Genomic DNA, 20,956 nt, shown 5'->3' on the forward strand with positions numbered 1-20,956 from the left:
AAAGAAAGAAAGAAAGAAAGGAAGAAAGAAAAAAGAAAGAGATCCAAAACAAAACCGACTAACCAAAAAATCCCCCAAATATCAATAATCCCTAAAAATTTCACACTAAGTCCATAAGCATTTACTAGCCTCTGCTCATCTTCCTGTATTTCCCTCATCGTAGACACCTGAAGCATCCTGTCACCCCCATCCTCAGTCTTATTACCACTGCTGTTTGACTTTGTTTGTCTCTCCTGCGTATATACGTTAATCGGCAGGTTCCTTAAGTGGTCTGCCTGTATATGGCTCATTTCCACTGACAGAGTTCAAGAGCAAGACTGTCGTCTCCTCTGAGTCTTTAAGGTCTAGCATGGTACCTGGTCCAAACAATGCGGTTTGCAATTTTTGTTTTTAAATGAAAGAACAAATAGCTCAACCATATAATCATCTAGAGTCTAAGGATCAAATTTCTACTATGGTGCTATGGTAGAGAAGATATTTCTTGGGAGTTTTGTCTGAGGCAGAATAATCTTTGGTTCTACTGGGTTAATACCAGTCCAGTGATGTGAAGGAAGAATTTCAGATGCTGAAACTCAGGCTGCAATTATGTAGATTCCCTTTTACTATTTTGAATATTTATTAAGAGAACAAAAAAACCATACAATTGCTTTTGAATATAAGACACGCTTGTGAAAATGTTTGGTATAAAAGTGGGTCATGTCTAAAAATATATTTTTTTAACTTACAAAGAACTCTGAAAATGATGCTAGCTCTTACCACGTTATAAAATTGCTTGAATTAGCCACATGTAAAAAAAAATCATTAACTGCTGTTTAAAAGTGCATAGTCATTTTAAAAGGGAGGCATCGTAAATATGGTCATTCTTATATGGTAAACAAGTGTTACAGTGTTTGTAGAGAATAATCATTGTTAACTTATAATTCTGGTAATTTTGGAGTCACAGGAGAAAACTGGTTGACACGTATGAACCTTGCAAGTTGGTGGAAAATACATTCAGTTTTGTCCAACAAAGTAATAGAAAGAAGGTATCTGAAAAGATACTATTCAGAAGTCCTTAGGAAATAATGAGATTTGAAATTGGATTTAAAACGTACACTTCTTGGTGTCGAGAGCGGAAAAACAAACAACAACAACAACAAAATCAACCTTCACCCTATGGGTCTTTTTATATGGTTAACTTTTTCTTGGTTAGGGTGTCCACATCCGGGCCCCATTGTCTTCTTTCAGTTCTCTCAATATCTCCCTCTGGGACTTATGTCCGCTTTTGCTTTATGCTTCTAACCCTACTTGTGGAAAGAGATGGGCCAGCATCACTTTAGTTTGTCTACATATTCAGCTGTTCCTAACCGTTAAAGAAGAAAGTAAAAAGACTTCCAGAAACTGGGCCAACCTATTTGGCCCGCCTCCTTCAAGCAACAGAATCTAACTCACTGCAACAATATCTCTTTCTGTGTCCTATAACATAGTATTGGCCCTCTCGCAATACAGTTTTATTGTGACCATTTTAGGGTTTTTTTTTTTGTTTGTTTGTTTTTTTGTTGTTGTTGTTTTGCTTTTTGACCACTGAACCTAGAGTCAACAGTGTAATACATTTAAAAACACTGTGGTTGAAATCAAAGCTTCGTGCGTGGGCGATAACTGCACTAGCAACGCACATCCAGTCACAGAACAGAAGAAAAGTTGCAGCAATCCACCCAGATATTTCTCTGTGGGTCATTTGACATCAACTAGAAAGCACTGTGTACCGCGGCAGGCATCCTGTGTACTGTAGCGCCTGGAATATTTCAAGCAGAGTTTTATTGTTGCGAGGGGGGACAGTCAGGGACTGAATTATGGTGATCGGTTCCTCACCGATCGCGGTGGACAGGCACAGTGCAACGTTCTGTCCACCGACAGGGTCTCTCTGCTCTCCCTCAGTGTTTGAAGCGAGGCTTGGGGCGCGAGTTTCCTGGGAATACCCCAGCCCCTCCCAGACCACGCCCCGGCCATAAGCCCCACCCAATAAGGCCCCGCCCCTCCCTGCCGCCGCCACTGCCGCCGCCGGCAGGGGTCGCGCTGCCCCAGGCGAGCCGTGCAGGCGGGGGTGGGGAAGCTCCCGTAGCCGGTCGCTTTTCTCCGCCGCCGCTGGTTGGATCGTTCAATAAAAGTCTTTTTTTTTTTCCCTTTTCTTTTTTTTTTTCTTTTTATTTTTAACCCCCGCTCTCGCTCGCTCCGGGGAACAGGCGGAGGCGTCAAGCCGCAGCCTCCGAGCGAGAGAAAGCAACGCGCACTCAGACGAACGAGAGCGGCGGCTGCGGTCTCCCCAGCGCCCCGCGGTCCAGCAGCCCGCGCCCCGCCGCCTCGCTCCGCCCCGGCTCCGCGGCCGGGAGTACTGGGCCGTCCGCGAGGCTCCGCGGCCCGGGAGCCATGTTGAGCAGGGGGCTCAGCCACGCGTGAGGCGGCCGGCGGCCCTCGCGGAGCGGAAGGCGCGAGGGGGGAGGCCTGAGCCTGAGGCGCCTCGGCGCGTCCGCCGCCACCGGACCTGCATCCGCTCGCTCTGCGCGCCCGCCCGGAGCCCGCGGTCTCCGCACTTGCTGGTGAGTTGGTGGCGGGGCCGGACAGGGATCGTGACGCCTGTCAGCGGGCGGCTCGGGTAGGGATCTTGTCGGTCGCATGTCCGCGCGCGCCGTGGGCTGCGGGAGTGCGGAGCTGGTTGGGGGGCCCTGGGGGGAGGGGCTCCCGTCGCTGCCGCCGGAGTTCGCAGCCGATCGGGGCTTCCTGGGAGGCTGGTGGCCCCGCGGGGCGGCGGGAGGGGAAGAGGCGGAAAGTCCCCCCCTGAGACACAAAGGTCCCCGGGGCCGGGGTGGAGACGCGGGCGCCGGGCGGCTGGAGTGGGCGAGGACGCGGCGCTGCGGGCTCCTTGGAGACGCGGGAGGCTGCGCGCGGGTGGGTGGGCAGCTCCGCGGGGGAGGAGCCCTCGCGTGGGGGAGCGGGTCGACACAAAGCTCCGGGCAGCCCTCTTGCTGGCGGGTCACACCCCTGAGTGTCGCTCCAACCGGAGGCGGAGGGACTGTGGGAAACCCAGAGAAGCCGGGAAGAGGAGGGCGGTGGGGGTTCCACCGTTGTCTCAGCCTCAGTTGCTTTTCTCGGTGTTTCTGTCCGGTGCTTCTGCTCCCCATCTCAGCTGGGTGGCCCCAGTTTTCTTCCCCACACCACCCCCGCACTGCCACATCGCCTTCCCCTGTGGTTCCCCACTCGTTTTCTCTCCTACTTTTCACCCACTCCTTCTGGGGTAAGCGGTATTTTGCCTTCAGCTAGGGGAACGTTTGCTAATGACAGGATGCCTGACTTGTTCTGACCCTGAACTGCCTTGAACTCTTCTCTTTTTTCCTCCCACCCTTTCCTTTCTGGGATCTTCTGTGTCACATGGCCATTAACAATTAGCTTTTCTTCTTCAAAAATGGCAAAAGCATTTAGCTGAAATCCGTGGCGCCTTTCCCTTATGTTAATGTGGCCATTGAAGGCGAATCAGTGGCCCTGCTTTATCGCTTCCTAAGCCAAATTGATTCTCAAGACACAAGTTGCAAATTTTGTTTTGAGTCTTCACCATTCCTTTGGCCAGCAAAGTGTATTTCTGGTAGCAGACCTTCTGTCACTTCACAGGAAATGCTTGACTTAAAGGGAGACAATTCTTGCCTCCCAACTTTACTGTTTCTTTCTTTTTTTTTCCTGATCCTTTGTTGGGTTTCTTTTTAACGGCATTTGTGCAAGAATATCAAGTAATAGATTTGAGTGACTGTTTGAGATTGATTTTGTTAACCACGGAATAGAAGAAGACCTCTAATCAGTTGAATTAACCTTTGAATCAAGAAATATGTCTAAACTAAATTTTATGAGAAAAAAATTGCTAGTGGTAATGTAATTGGTTTTATTTTGTTCTTTTGTGAACGGAAGGAGTTGGCTTATGTATTAAACACAGTGTCACCTGGTTAATGAAGTCATTTCAGTTTTTGGTTGTTCCAACATCTGCATAATTCCATAAACAGTGGGTTCAAACAAAAGAAAACAATATGACTTAGGACGTCTTTAATTTTAATTTTGAATTTTAATGTTATGAGGTGGATACAGGACTGTGAAGAGTGCTGTTCTTTTATCTGGCAAGCCATCTCAGAGGCCAGAAGCATTAACTGTTTGAATGCTGCGCTTCAAAGAACTATTGCTGAGCCTTTGAATTGAAGCTGCTTTAAAATTCCAATGCAAGTGCCAGCAAGATGGCTCAGTTGGTAAGGGTTCTTGTCTCAGGGCCTGGATTCAGTCCCGAAGATGGAAAGCAAAGATGGAAAGCAAGAACACCACAAAATTGTCCTGTGGGTTCCACATGTGTACACTACACACATCATGGACATAATAATAATCATAACATAATAATAATAACAACATAACAGTTGATTAATAATAAATAACAATCATACATATTTTAAAATTTTTAATGGAAACATAGGGGTTTCAACTATTTTTACAATGGAAATAAGACTGTTAATGAAAATATGAATAAGAAGAAAGTCAAAGTAAAATCCATTTATTGTAGGTGCAGTAATGTTATAAAGACATTCATATCTTGCAACATGCTGTCTTCAAAGTATTGACACTAAAATTTTAGACATTTCAGCTAGGGATTAGTCTGCATTTTTTTAACTTCCTCTCTCCCTGTCAATGTTTTAGAGACCTTTGTGAAATTAACAGGGTCTCATTATTAATTGATGCTTAATATACTTATCAAAAACTATTTTTTCTCCACCCTTATTAGTACCTACTTAGATAATAAAATTTTGTGTCACTTCAAGAAAATGTATGCCCAATAAGTGTTTATGAATTGTGGGTCGTTTATTTTTTAACCTCTATTTTTCTAAATTTTCACATACTTTTACAGCCAGGAAAAATGTGGAATTAAAGTCTTGTTAATATCGTAGTTTTTGTATTTCTAAAATAGGGTTTTGCCAGATTTGTAGTTTATTCCCATCTTTGGATTCAGGCCTAAGGAAGTAACTTTCAGCATTAAATGTGTGACATAGTGTAACCTGTCCTATACAGGTTGGTTATCAAAAGAACAAAAGAGATAAGTGCACAGTAAGGAAAGATGAAATTGGAGGACTTACTTCAGTGTGTGTTAACTTTAATGATGCTAATGGTTTATATGCCATTAGTTCTACAAAAACTAGAAGACAGAAAATCTTGTTGTCCTGTTCCACAGATTATAGCTGTAAGCCATGTTGACTGCAGGGATTTTAATGTCTGTTTTGATACATTTAGTTTTCAAGATACTGTGTAGTCCTGCAATTGTGATGGGAAGGTGTGGGGTATAAGATCATTTGCTTGGCTATGGCAAGGCTTGTTTTCAACCTTCAACTTCCAGCAAAACTGTTTCCTTTCCTTCCTTGGTGAAATGGAGCTAGGAACTGAAAAGCAGTGGGGTACCTTATTGTGAACAGTACAGAAAAGGATTGTGGCAACTGAGGAAGCTATTCAAAAAGGGAAGACCGTAATGCTTTTCTGTTACCAAAAAGCTGTCTGAACACAGCATTTCTTTGCCTGTTTCCCTTGTTACTGTCTCATAGTCTTCGATATTTACAAGATGTTACATTTAGAATCTTTATTGTTGTTCTTTAGTCTTTGTATAATTATAACTTCATGTTCTGACATTCTTCTACATGGGCTTTCTACTTCCAGAGTGGATATTTACTGCATAAATGTATTTCTCTGTTGGTGGGAAAAGACCATTATATGTTAAACTCTACTTATAGAAGTAGTCTCTAGGTTATTTTAGAAACAATCTCTCCTTTTGTGCATGCAAAGGAAGAACCATTTTGGATTATTTTGAATTTAAAGAGTATTTTTGCTCAAGCTTTTTAATAATATATTTGAAGTACTTTTATAAAACGATTATGACATTTTTGATTTTTAGTGCTGATGTAATGGTATTTAAAATGTGCTTTCCATAGCACTTGTAAATGCTAGAAGACTCATTCCATAGCTCACTAACGAATTCAACCTGTAATGTTGCCAGTTTCTTTGAACTATTTGGAGAGAGGACTGATTTGACTGGCTTTTAAGGATTCTTCTTGTTTTTAGTGGATTTGTTGTCCTTTTGCTCACAGTATAATCAGTTGGTGTGTGTGTGTGTGGGCCTGCACGTGAGTGTGTGTGTGCGCCTGCATGCATGCGTGTTTACTTTTGATGTCTGTAAAATAGTGACCTAGAAAAAGGAATTGTGAAGAGCCTGAAAAAAAACTGTTTTGGGCATAACTTTCTCATTCTGACATGTTTTGCTCTCTCTGCTGGCCAACTTGAAAATCAATAAACATCTACCAGTAAATCTGGTGTTTTACGGTCTACATTAACATGCCATCCTAAACACTTGTTTTTAAGAGGTTGATTTACAGATCAGATCCACAGTGTATCAGGACAGCTTGCCTAGCAGAGGCCACAATTAATATTTAATTATTTTTCTTTCTCGTAGTTTATATTGTATACTGAGTGATTGCATGGCCCCCAAATTCATGTGTTGAGACCCGTAACCTACTGGTTAAATAGTTTGGAGCTAGGCTTGGGGGAGCTAATTAAGATTTAGTGAAAATGATCTTATTTTCCAAAGAATCTTTAAAAACATATTTTGATAAACCTTATCTTAATCCACTTCATCTTCTATAATCAAACATCACACATTGAGTGGCTTTTTAAAACAGCTTTTTCCTCACTGTTCCGGATTCCTGAAGTCTGAGGTCACAGTGCCAACTTGGTTAAATTTTGGTGAGGGCTCCCTTTGTTTGTAGATGCCTGTCTTAACTGTGGTTTTCTGGCCTTTTGTTTGGTGCCTTCAGGTGGAGAGGAAGGATGAGAGAAAAAAGGGGGTGGGGGAGCTGAGGGGGGATAGACAAGAGAACATGGGAGCGAGGTTTTTCTTCTTATAAGGGTATAACCAGTATTATAAAGGCCTGCCGTCTGGACCTTGGTTAAATCTAATTAGATCACTCAGATCACCTCCAAAAACCATTGTACTGGTAGGTGAGTGTCTCAACACTTGAATCTCAAGCTGCTCAGATGTTCTGTATATAACGTAAACTGGGAGAAAGATCCTCAGTTGTGCCTGGTGCTGTGCTAGACACTATTGTTTTGTTATTAAATCCTCACAGGAAACCTATTGTATTAGATAAACCTTTTTTTCCTAATAAGGAAGCAAAGACCTTAGGTTAAGTAATTTTCCCCAGGGTCCTACCACTATAGTGACCCAAGATCCAGTTTAAGCATTCAAAAATGCTGTGCTCCTAGTGTCTCTACCAGGATGGAATGCTGAACAGCTCGCCGCTAGCTAACAGAAGCAGTTACGGTAAGTCAGAGGAAGGCACAAGCAGCCTGTGTGCAGATTGTTCCCCAGTCCTCCCCACCCAGGTTTCTTTTATGGATGTTTTACGTACATTTGCTTTCTTTTCAAAATGTCTATGTTCATTTACGTTGATTTTACATGTATTAGAATTATTGAATTTATGTCATTTAAATTATAATGCTTTCATTATTTGAGCATATGCCATCTGTGTTGGCCAGCTCTATACTCCTGCAACAGTATACCTGAGGAAAAATAATCACCCTACGGGAGGAGTCAGTTATTCTGACACTTGTTTCAGAGTTTCAGTTTGTGGTTATTTGGCTCCATGGTTTCTGGGCCTGTGGTCAGGCAGAACATCATGGTGAGGCGCATACATGCTGTCGAGCAAAGCAGATAATCTCCTGTTGTCAGGGGAGCGAAGGGAGCCAGAAGGAGGAGCCTGGGATAGATGATCTCCTTCCAGAACCTGCTTCCTTACCTAGACCTTCCTCCTGAAGTGAAGTTTCCACTGCCTCCCAGCCACTCTCTAGGTTATTAATTTATAAATACCTTAATCTATCTATGAGATCAATTCCTTCATGTCCCAGTCATCTTCCAGACAGTCTACTGTCTGAACACTGTTGCATTGAGAACTGCTTTTAACCCTTGAGCTCCTGGGAATATTTGGGAACCAATCCATGATACCATTAAAGTGAAAACTTCAACAAACACACACACCACCTATTTTTTTAAATCTTGATATAGCTTACTGTAAGCAAGGTAGAAACTTTGCATCCTTTTAGTCAGATATCCACTGAGAATAGAACTATAATATTTTTTATGTTGAAAATTGATCTTTGGGATAGAAAAACTATAAATTAGTATTGTTAACATATATTTCTTACTCAATTTAAAAAACAGAAAATGTTTCCTGAAAGGTGTTTCATTAAGGTGAAAAGAAATCCCCCTCCTATAAAGCCTAAGAGTAAGAATCATTTAGCTGGTCATGTTGGCACATACCTGCAGTCTCAGTGCTGAGGAGGATGAGGCAGGAGGATTACAAGCAACTTTAAAGCCATTCTGAGCTATACAGTGGGATTTTGTCTCAAAAACAAAACAAAATAAAGGCTTTGTGTTTTGAAGTGTATGTGTGTGTTATGTGTATGTGTGTATGTTAAGTGTGTGTGTATGCTCATATGTACAGAAGTCAGAGGTCACTAAGGGGTGTGCTGTTCTCTACCTTTATTAGTTTTTTTCTTCTTTCTTTTTTTTTTTTTTTTCTTTTTATGTTTCAAAGATTCTCTCAGTTGAACTTGAGTTAAGTTTGTCACCAAGACTGGACAGGTAGAGCACCCTGCTCTGTCTCTGCCTCTCCAGCACTGGGCTGTAGACAAGGCCACCATGCAGAGCTCTTCACATGGGTTCTAGAAACCTGAACTCAGGGCCACGTGCTTAGGGAAGCCTTTTGTGACAGGTCTTTCTCTCTAGCCCTCTCTCTTTTCATAGCATGTTTTTTTTTTTTTTGTACTTGTTGCTATGTGTTCAAGAATTTTCAGTTTTCTGTGTGTGTGAATAATGAAGAAAATATTCAAAGGTATCTTTTCATTATATCCTAGATTATGTGGTCATTTTGTTTTTCTCAAAGCATATCTATAATGCAGTATTTTTCATTGATGACTGATAGTTGTTTTTAGCACATGTTAATGTTCGCTAATAAAAGTAAAGGAACACCGGGCGGTGGTGGCGCACGCCTTTAATCCCAGCACTTGGGAGGCAGAGGCAGGTGGATTTCTGAGTTCGAGGACAGCCAGGGCTACACAGAGAAACCCTGTCTCGAAAAACGAAAAAAAAAAAAAAAAAAAGAAAAAAAAAAAAAAAGTAAAGGAAAATGGCAATGTAAATTAGAGCGCTCAACAATGAGGAAACATGGGTGTTGATATTATGCTGGGAAACTTGGAGAGAACGTCTCAGTTTTGAGGCCAAAATGCCATTTCCTCTGACATCTTTATTCTGGTCTGACAGGGTTGTGGCGATTACGTTATTCGGAACATTTGTCTGCTGTAGTGCTGACTTCGTTCTGTTGTAGGGAATGTTTAAGACTCTCCTTTTGACTTCCTGCTCTGTTTTCCTTTTCCGTGATCTCATCTGCACACCCCGTTTATACATTGTTCAGTTCAGTGGACTGGGGGACTAGGGAACACCACACTGATACATTGTTCAATTCAGTGGTTGGGGGTGGGGTGGACTAGGGAACACCACCCTGATACATTGTTTAGTTCAGTGGCCTGGGGGAGGGGGGAACTAGGGAACACCACACTGATACATTGTTCAGTTTAGTGGACTGGGGGTGGGGAACTAGGGAACACCACCCTGATACATTGTTCAGTTCAGTGGCCTGGGGGAGGGGGGAACTAGGGAACACCACACTGATACATTGTTCAGTTTAGTGGACTGGGGGCCCGGGAGACTAGGGAACACCACACTGATACATTGTTCAGTTTAGTGGACTGGTGTGTGTGGGGGACTAGGGAACACCACCCTGATACATTGTCCAGTTTAGTGGACTTGGGGGGGGGGGCGGGGGGCGGGGGGACAGGACGACAACAACGGACCTAGGGAACACCACTCTGATACATTGTTCAGTGGACTGGGAGGATTAGGTTGCACCACCCTGATACATTGTTTAGTTCAGTGGACTGGGGGGGGGGGGGGGGGGGGGGGGGAGCGATTAGGGAACATGTCCCTGATGGTAAAGTACCATCGGAGTTGTTGGCCTGGAAACAATAGAGTAATTTCAGGTTTTGAATATTGGAGAATACCTAGTTGGCAGTGTTTGTGTGAGAGTAATCTAGAAATCAATTATAGGCCATTTTAGAGGGGTAGTAATTTGGCATTTTGAGACTTTAATTACGTGTGAGCTGTACTGACTTGTTAGAGAAAATGAAGAGAAAAGGTTTGTGACCCTCAAAATGGTTGTCTTTTAGGCAAACTAAACAAAACTAGCATATTTTCCCATAAAATACTTATTTCTAAAGGTCTAAAACCAGTGGTCAGTACTAGTAATTTTGTTTAACTGAAAAACTTTGATTTCTGATGAGATCTAGTTCTTTAGCTATGTATATAGTGCGGGACTTGAGTATACTTACGATGTACTGAGTTGGGTTGCAGGATTGAATGAGACTTTAATATTGTTCCTGCAACAAATATATTTGTTTTCTAGTATAATTAAATTTAAAATGTTCCACTTTTAAAATTAAGGACTATTAAAGCTGAATCTTAAATTATACCTGTGTTGGTGTAGGTCTGTTATAATTAATACATTTGTTTTATAAACCAGTGGTTATGGTCTGGTAACATCATGTTAAAAATGTAATATTTAAAAGTGAACTTTTGGTTTATGAGATTTAGAGCTTTTCAAATATCCCAACTTAGTACATGGCCTTGATTCGTTAATTTTTCTGTCATGTTTTTTAGGTCAAAATTATTACATGTATTACTTCAGAAATAATGGAATGAGCACTGTATTTGATAATATAATAGAGATTGGATCGGTTCAGGTTGATTAGTGATTTATAAGGACAAAAGAATCAAAATAGAATGGGATTTTAAAACTTCATACCTCTTGGATTTTTCTAAAATGCCTCACTGCTCTTGCCCAGCATAAAATCACTCTGGTTTTGTGTGTGTGTGTGTGTGTGTGTGTGTGTGTGTGTGTGTGTGTGTGTGGAATGTAGGACTAAATCATCTAGGATATTCATGTTGTTTCTCTTACTCCCCTCCCTCTTTCTTTCTTTCTTTCTTTCTTTCTTTCTTTCTTTCTTTCTTTCTTTCTTTCTTTCTTTCTTTCTTTCTTCAAGACAAGGATTCTCTGTAGCCCCGGCTCTCTTAGAACTCTGCAGACCAGACTATTCTCAAATTCACAGAGATCCACCTGCCTCTGCCTCTCAAGGGCTGGGTGTACCACACCAGGCTCATCACTGCTTCATATCCAGCAGTCTAGGAATAAAGAAGGCATTAACCTCATGTAAGCACATTTTGGAATATGTCTTTCTTTAGGGCCAGGCAAATTTCCTTGCAATCACTTCCCCTTCCTTAGTCTTGTGGGTTTCCCCTTGTTTGGCATCCAAACATTTGAGATAGTATTTATTCTTGTTAACAACTCTTGTGTGCTACTCTCAAGGCTTTTAAAAAGCAAAATAGAATAATTACTTATGAAACTAATTTAAAGACAAATTGACCTTTCTTTCTATTCTTTGTCATGAAACCTGCTTGGATGCATGCTGTTATTTTTATTTCTATTAATTATCTTTGGTTCAAGGCCAGTGGATTTAACTTGAACCTCAAAAATATTCTTGATTAGAAACAGAAAGTCCAGTGTATGGAATGTGTTTGTGTGTGTGTGTGTGTGTGTGTGTGTATTTGTGTCTGTCTGTTTGCCAGCCTGCCTGCTTCCCTCCCTCCCTGCCTGGCTATATCTGCCTATATCTTGAGGGCAATCTCCAGCTCTCTTCTGGAACAACTGAATCAAAATACCTGGCTTGGATTTCTAGTGTTTTATGTAATTCTTGGTGAGTCTGGAATTTAGCATCATGCTAAGGGAAAGAACTACTGTTAATATACAAATTAAATTTAGAATAATGATAAAATGATTTAAACTACATCTTTCAGTCATTTATTTACTCAAAACTTTCCAGTTTTGCCAGCTTTGGGAGAAAGAGTTAGGACTCTTGTTTAATGTATGAAATATTTGTTCTGTTTATCTTTTTTTGACTTCACGTAGTGGACACTTCTGCTCTCTTAAGTTTGTTTCTTACTGTGTCTTTCTGTGGCTCTCTGTATGGTCTTAATTACTATACTTCTGAAAATTAATTATAAAATGCAAAATACTGTAGAAACTACATGGTCTGAATTCCCCCAGTGCTCATCAACTTCAGATATTCCCAGTTGTCTTCTTTTCACAAATAGTTTTATATTAGATAATTTTTGTAATTTAACATTTTTTAAGGTAGCAGAGAATTCTAAGGCTGTGCTTTTTAGTTTATACATTGATCTATCAAAAAGGTTTAGTTATTTCATAGTGTTTGACTAATGCTTACATTTTATATTTCATTTGTTCTCCCCACTCCCCCATTTCTTAGGGCATCTAAATATCCAGAAGTGGCTTTCTCAAATGAAAGCTTTTAGTCTTTTTCTTGTATTACCTACTGTACCAATATCACTAGTGATAAGGCATATTAGTGACATTGATTGTTACAGTTGATCTTGATTATATTGAGAACTACTAGAACATTAGTAAAGACACCCAGGGGTGTGTCTGTATGAGTGTGTCCAGAGGTGGTTAGATAATGAAGGCTTTGACCTAATGAATGGATTTAATCCATTGATAGATTTAGGCTATTGGGCAGTAGTGGAACTATGGTAAGTCGTGCCTAGTTGGAAGAAGTAGGCCACTGGAGGCATAATTTTGAGTACTATGATTTGCCCTGACCACTTCCTGTTAAGTGTGTACTCAGCTTCTGGTCTGCCTTGGTGTGAGCTGCTCCATTACACCCTTCCTGTTGTGATCTAAATAAACTTCTGAAACCATGAATTTAACTCTTTACTCTCCTAAGTTGTCTATGTCAAGTATTCTGTGACAGTGATGCAAAAATCTAACCTATTAATATATAAAGTGATTTTTGTTTTGGCTTATTGAGTAGAGCACATGCCCAGTAAGTGTGAGAACCTGAGCATGAATCCTCAGACTCCATGTGAAGCCTGGCACTATAGCTTGCTTCTGGGATCTCAGTATTACTGGGGTGAAGTAGGAGCTGCAAACAGGAGTCCCAGAAAGCCTGCAGTCAGCTAGTCTGCTTCTTCCCTGTGTCACACAGGTAAAAGGTGACTCCTGAGGTCATCTGACCTCCACAAATGACCATGGCACCCACCATGCATCCAGGAACCCATACAAACACATCACACACATTTGCTTTTCATAAATTGGCTTTTAGTAAGGTATCTTCTGTGTTCAGTGCAGCGATGCTAAATTTTTTTTCTTCTTCAATCCTAGAATTTTTTTTTTTTTTGAAAACTACTTTTATTTTGTTTCAAACTGTGGCATATAATTTTATTTTTGACTGGAGACAATTAATTTTGGTAATCCATCTACTTTTTATTTATTTCACCTTTTATAATTATTGCCACCTTCTATCTTCCAATCTGCTATGTTAAGACACTCATTCCACATAACCTTTTGATGTTCTTATATAGGTTTTTTTATTCTCCATTTATAAATGGCAGACAAAAATGTAGACTGAAGGGTGGCGTGGACGTTTATGCAAGGTAAACTGCAGTTTTCCTTTAGCTCCCTAGGATGTTGATCTGTAATTTTATTTTCAAAACTGTCTTTTTATTATAAAATTTGTATTCTAAGTGTGTCTTCCATCAGTAAGAGCTGCTTCAGGATTGGAGTCTGTCTGCTTCCTTTTACTTATTTTCTAGGCATTACTATTTAAAGAGTACCTCAGTAAAATGCTGGTTTACTTAGGGGAAAGAAGCACTTCCTGGGGTACAGGAGCATGCAAGCGAAGGTGGTTTTGCTGCTAAAGCACTTATACAAGTTCAGTCCCCAGAGCCCATGTAATAAAGGTGGCATGATGCCATACACTTAGAGTGACAGGTGGATTCCTGGGCCTCTGAATTGGCCAGGCAAGGCTGCTGGGAAACTCCAGACCAGGGAGAGACTCCATCTTCATAGATAGATAGATAGATAGATAGATAGATAGATAGATAGATAGAGATAGATAGATACATACATATATACATACATACATAGATATATAGATACATATATAGATACAGAGATATATGATAGATAGATGGTAGATAGATAAGTAGATAGATAATAGATAGATATCTAGATAAATAATAGATAAATAGATAGATATCTAGGCCTGTTGGCAAGCTGCAGGCTAGCAAGACACTTGGCCTCAACAATAAACAAATGACAAATAGGTGATGGCACCTGATGAACTATACCAAGATTGCCCTCTGACCTCCACAGGAACATCACTCAAGTACATGTTCACTCTCACGCATGTGTGTCAGCATACACATAAAAAAAGTGTTGTTCTTCTACATAACTCTTGGCTATTGTGAGTAGGAAGAAGGAAAGGTAGCTTGTGAGGGTATTGTATAGATGAAGTTAAAGAGAGACAAAAGAGAGTGTATTTGTTATTTTGTTGTTGTTGCTGTGATAAAATACCAAGGCAGTATCCGGAAGGAAGACTTTATTTGGGGGTTCCAGAAGGAGAGTCCATAATGGTGGGGGAGGCCAGATGAGGAAGCTGAGAGATCACACCGTCAGTCACACATAGAAAGCAGAGAGCAAACTAGAAGTGGGGGCAAAATGATCAACTGTGGAAGCCCATCTCCAGTGACATACCTCCTCTAGCAAGGCTGCGCTTCATAAAGGCTCCATAACCTCCCTGAACAGTGCCACCAGCACTAGACCAAGTGTTTAAATACCTGAGCCTGTGGGAGACAGTTCTAGTTTAAACCACCACACCCAGTAAGGAGCATAGATTTTATTCAATTATTGAAGTAAACTACAAGTTAAACATTTTGTTTTGTTGTGTTTTATTTTTGTTGGACACGGGGTTTCTTTGTGTAGCCCTGGCTTGTCCTGGAACTAGCTCTGTAGATCAGGGTGGCCTTGAATTCACAGAGATCCTCTTGCCTCTGCCTCCCAAGTGCTGGGATTAAAGGCCGGTACCACCACATGCACCAGGACATTTTCTACAGTGAAGTTTTTGGGAAGGTTTTATGAACAGCTGCTGACAGTCCACTTGGTGTCTGAATAGATACTGTATTGTGATATGTTGCTATTCAGAAGTGCTACAGTGGTTGCAGTTCATACTGGCAATACCACGTTTGCTTTAGTTTACTCCACCTCAGAGATGAGATTAGCTTACTGTCTCAGGAACACTTGAAAAAGAGTATTTAATTTGCAAACATTGCCACCTTTTATCTTCCATTAAAATCATGTTTCCCTGTTAGAAATTGCCGTTACCATTTTGGGGTGAGGTCTTGGGGGAAAGATATAAACAATAGATTTACAAAACTACAGACATGATGAGTGCTTTTATTCAACTCTAAGTGGCCTACCTTATGATAAAGACTACAAGGACTGCGACTGTGCATGATTACCTCCCTGCTGATGCAGACGCTCCAGCAATGCCATCCATTCAATAGTGACTCAGTTAAACTGTATGCAGGGTCTGAGAATAAGCTAACATACCATCTGTGTACATGTCAGTGTTTTGAATTCAACTTGAGTTTGACTTGAAATACCTCTGCTGCATTCAAGTTTATGAGGAATGTTTATGACACACGATATAAACAAATGAATAATTTATGCTGGAGATCTTTGCATAGTTAGGTATTTTTTTTAAATAATATCCCTGTAGTATTCCATTCTGTAGCTGTACTGTGATTTCATCCTTTGTACTGCATGATTCTTAGGTTTCCTAAGGTAAGCAACTGTGTATGTGTCGATGTTCAAATGTAGCTTCAAAGGGTTGTAGTCCATATAAAGAATGCTGTTTTTACCCTCTGTCTGTCTGTCTCTGTCTGTCTCCCCCCTACACACACACACACACACACACACACACACATCAGTGAAAGTGTCTGAGAAAGAATCCCATGAGTTTCTTGCCCTGTCAGTTGAATGGTATAAGAAACAGTGGCCCCAGCCTCGGTAGGAATGAGCACACTCTGCTCACAGTTGCTCTCAGTTGTTAATGCCTATCTAGTTAAAGGAGCCAGACCTTCCTGAAGAAATGGCTGAGTCCTTGAACTGGGGGAAGAAGTGAAAATTTCAGGTGACCTCAGTCACCTTATAGTGCTGGCCATGTAAGAAATACTTAAATACCCTGAGTTATTTGTCAGCTTCTTGCTGGAAGAATGCACAGTGGCCAGTACCAGAATAATGGGGGACCAAAATAAATTAGTATGCAGTTAACCAGAATATAAAGTAATATTGTGAGTTTATACTGATATAAATCTCTTGTGCAGAATTCCAGTTCATAAATGAAGCCATGTCTGTATAACAGTTTCTTACTTCTGGGTTTGGTTTGGTTTGTTTTTCAAGAGAGGGTTTCTTCTCGTAGCTCTGGCTGTTCTGGAACTCACTCTATAGACCAGGCTGTCCTCTAACTGGGAGGTTCACCTGCCTCTGTCTCCCAAGGGCTGGGACCAATGGCATGTGCCACTACATCCCGCCTGATTCCTTACTTCTTTTTTAGGTTTTTCCAGACAGGACTTCTCTGTATAGACCTGGCTGTCCTGGAACTCACTTTGTAGACCAGGCTGGCCTCGAACTCAGAAATCCCCCTGCCACTGCCTCCTAAGTGCTGGGATTAAAGGCGTGCACCACCATTGCCCGGCAATTCCTAACTTCTTAAGTGTAAACTACACACAGCAATTTCTTTCTAAAGAGTGCATTATAAAAATTGGGGGAAGAGTAACTTGTGTAGTACAAACCTGAGAAACACTACCTTAGTCAGGTGGTCAGAGTTAGCTTCAACAATTATAAATGGGTTGATAATATTTTGTGGTTAGAATATACTTGGTTTTCGTGATTTTTTTTTCCTGTCCTGCAGATTATAACCGTAGTTTAATTGTAAGAAAACATGAGTCAGATTCCAATTGAGGAATATTCCTCACAGTGCTCACCTGGTGCTGGCCCAGGGTTCGTGTCATCATAAACAGGGAAGTCAGACACCGCCATAGCCAGGAGTAACCTGAGGACGTGTGTTTGCTGCAGTACAGTATAAACTGGATGGATCCTAGAACAGAAAGAGTGCATTGGATCACAACTAAGGAAATGGAGTTAAATGGTGGACTTCAGTTACTGATAATGTATTAGCATTGGTTCATTAGATGTGACAAAGATACCATTCCAGTGTAAGATGTGAGTAGCAGAAAGTTGTATGTGTGGTGCAGGAGAACTCTGTGCCCTATGTTTGTAATTTTTCCGTAGATCCACAGGGACTCTACAGAGCTTATTTAAAAATCATAAGTACTTGCATCTCTCCGATAGAGATTGCCCTGTTGCCATTTTGTGAGTGCTGGAGTCCTGATCTGTCTGTAGCTGGACTTCCGGAATTTCCTGGTTGGCAGATGGGAACTGGTGGAGCTCAGACTGCCATGTGTTTCATCTTATCAGTGATGTGGAATACTTTATTTCCCTTTATGTCCCCTGCCCCACCCAGGAACCTTTCTGATCTTCAGTTCTCTTCTGGGTCTTTGCCTTTCCTTTTCTGGTTCTGTTCTGTAGATGAGCCCTGTATGTGTGATCTGAGCCTTAGTTGGTTTGTTTGCTTTTTAAAGATTGTTTATGGACTTTTGAAAAAGTGACACTTTTGTTTTCATGTACTTTTATATGGTAGTTTTTTCCTTTTATATTTGATATATAAATACAGTTAGGAAATCTTTCATCACAACCAGTTTTTAAGTAAATTCTCTGTTTTTGCCCTCTGTAGTGACGTTTTTGTTTTCTTTAAGTTCATTACTTTTTATTTTTTAGGAGTTTGAAAAGCACACAGAATATAGTTTGCTCATACTCACCCACCTACCTCTTCCCCTGTCAGTTTCCTGTTTCTCTATGTGTGTGTCTCTCTATGTCTCTGTCTCCTAAATAACCCACTGAGTCCTATTCCTGCTGCTTATTTAAACACCGGTGTTGTCCACCGCCTGGGGCAAGGTGGACCTACCAGGGCCACACCCTTAAAGTAAGTGGTTGCCCCTCTGCCTGCAGGCTTTAGCTGTCCGTATAGCCTCTTAGCCAACAGTGGGACAGCGTCTGTTTACAAATTTAGATTTTTAAGTTCTAAATACTTCATTTAGTACTTTATTGTCCTTGGCATTTACATTTTTTTATTATTACTATTACATCTGTGTGTTTGTGGTGGTAGGGGAAAGAGGGACATGTGTGGAAGTCAGAGGACACCTGGGAGACTGTTCTCTCCATCCATCCTGAGAATCCCCAGGAACTAGCTCAGGTTATCAGGCTTGCTGCCAAGCGCCTTTACTGAAGAGTCATCTTTCCAAACCCCTTGAAGCATTTTAAATGTTCATGCATTTACTCTTTTTTTTTTTTAAGATTGAATTTTAAATTATGTGACTGTGTGGGGGCAGGTAGAGAGGATATACACACGAGTGCAGGTGCCCCAGGAGGCCAGAGGCTTGGGTACACCTGAAGCTGTAGTTACAGGTTGAGCCACTTGACATGGGTGCTGGAGATTGAACTTGGCTCGTCTGCAAAAGCAGGATGACCATTGAGTCAGTCTCTCTACCCTGTGTTTTGTGTCTGAGATAAGATCTAATCATGGCAGTCCTCCTGCCTCAGCATCCCAAGTGTTAATACAGGCATAGCTCACCACATCTGGTTCCGTTTACCCTGTTGGGTAGGAGTTGCTAACATTCTGTAGAAGACTTAAGGGGGAAGCTCTCTCAGTTGTGAATCATGTTTTATAAATGGTTTTACAGCTTCCTTCACTGTTAAATTGTACTGCAACTCCTAGTAGTTTTCTTCTGTTGATTACTACTATTGGTGATTATTTTTGTATTCAAGTTTTCCGTATTGTGTTTCTCAGATTTTTTTTCCTATCTTATAAGTCCTCACTTATTATATCCATTGTGATATTGTTAGTATATTTGATAATCAGGGATTTAATCAGTGGACCAATTAACTCTTTTATTAGGACATTGAAGCTAGTTGTGTGGTTGAATGCTGTCTAATGTAGGGTGATAATCTAGCATAACCTTCTACAAAGGTATTCATATTTTCCAACAGGGCTTGTAATGAATCTAGTACTGCTGAACTTAATTCTTAATAGACGTTTGGGAAGTTGTTGAGTCGTGCTGTAGGAATGTTTGCATCTGGAGAATGGTACCAAAAATAGGCTGTTGAGTTTATTACTTATACCAGTAAAGGAGTACCCTCTTTACAGAGCTGGGTGTGTCTGTGGGTGGGGTGGAGTGGGGGATGGGATGGTGGGGGGCAACATGGTGAAATGATTGGCAGAGGCAGCAAAACTGGAGTGTTGACTGTTGGGAGGCTGGTTTACAATTTCAATACTAGGCTTGATTGGAATTAGCATAAGGATTACAAGATAAAGTTTAAGTTTTGATTGACACAGGCAGCAAGGCAAGCACTTTGGGGTGAGGTAGCCAAACAGCTCGAACAATCATTTACTGCTATCTACTGAAACTTTGAATAGTCTGATGTTGTTTATGTGAGGTTTTTTTTTGGGGGGGAGGAGAGGGGGAGTTCCTGAAATGAACAATGAAGTTATTTGAAACTCTTATCTTCCCACTAGAAGTTTCCTGGAATAGTGAAGTCATTTTACTGCAGACAGATGACTCCCGGTGGTGGTTCCTGTAGCCTGTGACTTTAGTGTAGACAGTTTGGATTGTTAGCACCCATTCTGAACCAGTACAAACTTGAAAATGTGTCTATAAAAAGTCATTTTTTTGGTCCCATCTGTAAAGACAACTCGCCCTTTTGGTGGGTGCTTTGATACTAAACTTTTCCCCCTCAGCAATGAGGTCTAACATTAACCTGGTACTTTTGACACGCAAGTAGGCAATTGACTATGAGTTTGTAGCCAGAAAATCAGAGGAAAAAATACTGAGTTGTTACATAGCTACTTTTCAGACCATGTGCCTGGATGCATTTGTCTAAGAAGGAAACTAAGAAAAATCTGTGAGCTTTAAAAGTTCTAGTATTTAATAGTTATACTGGTGTGTGTGTATGTGTGTGTGTGTGTATGTGTGTGTGTGTGTCTAGCTAATAATGCAGAGAGAATGAGAGTACAAAACTGATAGTTTGATAGGATGTTAGGAAAAGTGCTTTTAAAGCCTCTTATTTTATATGTATTGATGTTTTACCTGCCTGCATGTCTGTGTGCTGTGTGCAGTGCTCAGGGTGGACAGAAGAGGGAAGTGTCTCCTGGAACTAATATTAGTGATGGTTGTGAGCTGCCATGTGGATGCTGGGGTTAAACCATGGTCCCCTGGAAGAGCTGCCAGTGTTCATAACTGCTGAAACATCTCTTGCCTCCTCCAAAAATGTTTTTAAGAATGATGAAGGGTTGGGGGCATAGCTCAGTAGTGCTTGCCTGCCTTGCAAACTTGAGTACCTGAGTTTGATACCCAGAACCTATGTTTAAAAAAAAAAAAAAAAAAAAGGCTAGGCATGGTGTGATAGTGCACCTTTGTAATCCTAACCTAGTGAGGTGGAGGCAAGCAGACCTCTGGGATTCACTGGCTACCCAGCTTTGTCTGCTTGGTAAGAACCAGTCCAGTGAGAGACCCTGTGTCTAAAAGCAAGGTGTGCAGCACCTGAAGGAATGATACCTGAAGTTGTCCTTCACCTTCACCCCACGTGTGTGTCCGTGTATACATATGTACTCAGCATGATGAAGGAGAGGTCAAGCACTCAAACAGGGAAGCAGAGGTTGAAGGTGCTAGTTTAGGTTTGCTGAGGGAATTCCTTCTCTAGGGCTTCATTTTTAAGGTTAAGTATGTGAGGGTGTCTTGGTATGTGTGTGAGTGTGCTTGCACACATGTACT

At 41.2% G+C, this 20,956-nt stretch overlaps 1 protein-coding gene across 3 annotated transcripts in view; it reads left to right on the top strand.

Moving 5' to 3' along the window:
* Positions 1 to 2,434: 2,434 nt before the first annotated feature.
* Positions 2,435 to 20,956, top strand: part of Cdk17 (cyclin dependent kinase 17) — a 77,186-nt gene continuing 58,664 nt past the window's right edge. The window contains exon 1 of one of the 3 annotated variants that reach the window (XM_076919999.1): positions 2,435 to 2,576. The gene's annotated coding sequence lies outside the window, so the exon portion shown is untranslated. Of the gene's footprint in view, positions 2,633 to 20,956 lie in introns of all 3 variants that reach the window. The other 2 variants (XM_076920002.1, XM_076920000.1) reach the window with 2 other exon arrangements.

This window comes from Arvicanthis niloticus, chromosome 22, assembly GCF_011762505.2.
Source record: "Arvicanthis niloticus isolate mArvNil1 chromosome 22, mArvNil1.pat.X, whole genome shotgun sequence".
Classification (NCBI taxonomy): Eukaryota; Metazoa; Chordata; class Mammalia; order Rodentia; family Muridae; genus Arvicanthis; species Arvicanthis niloticus.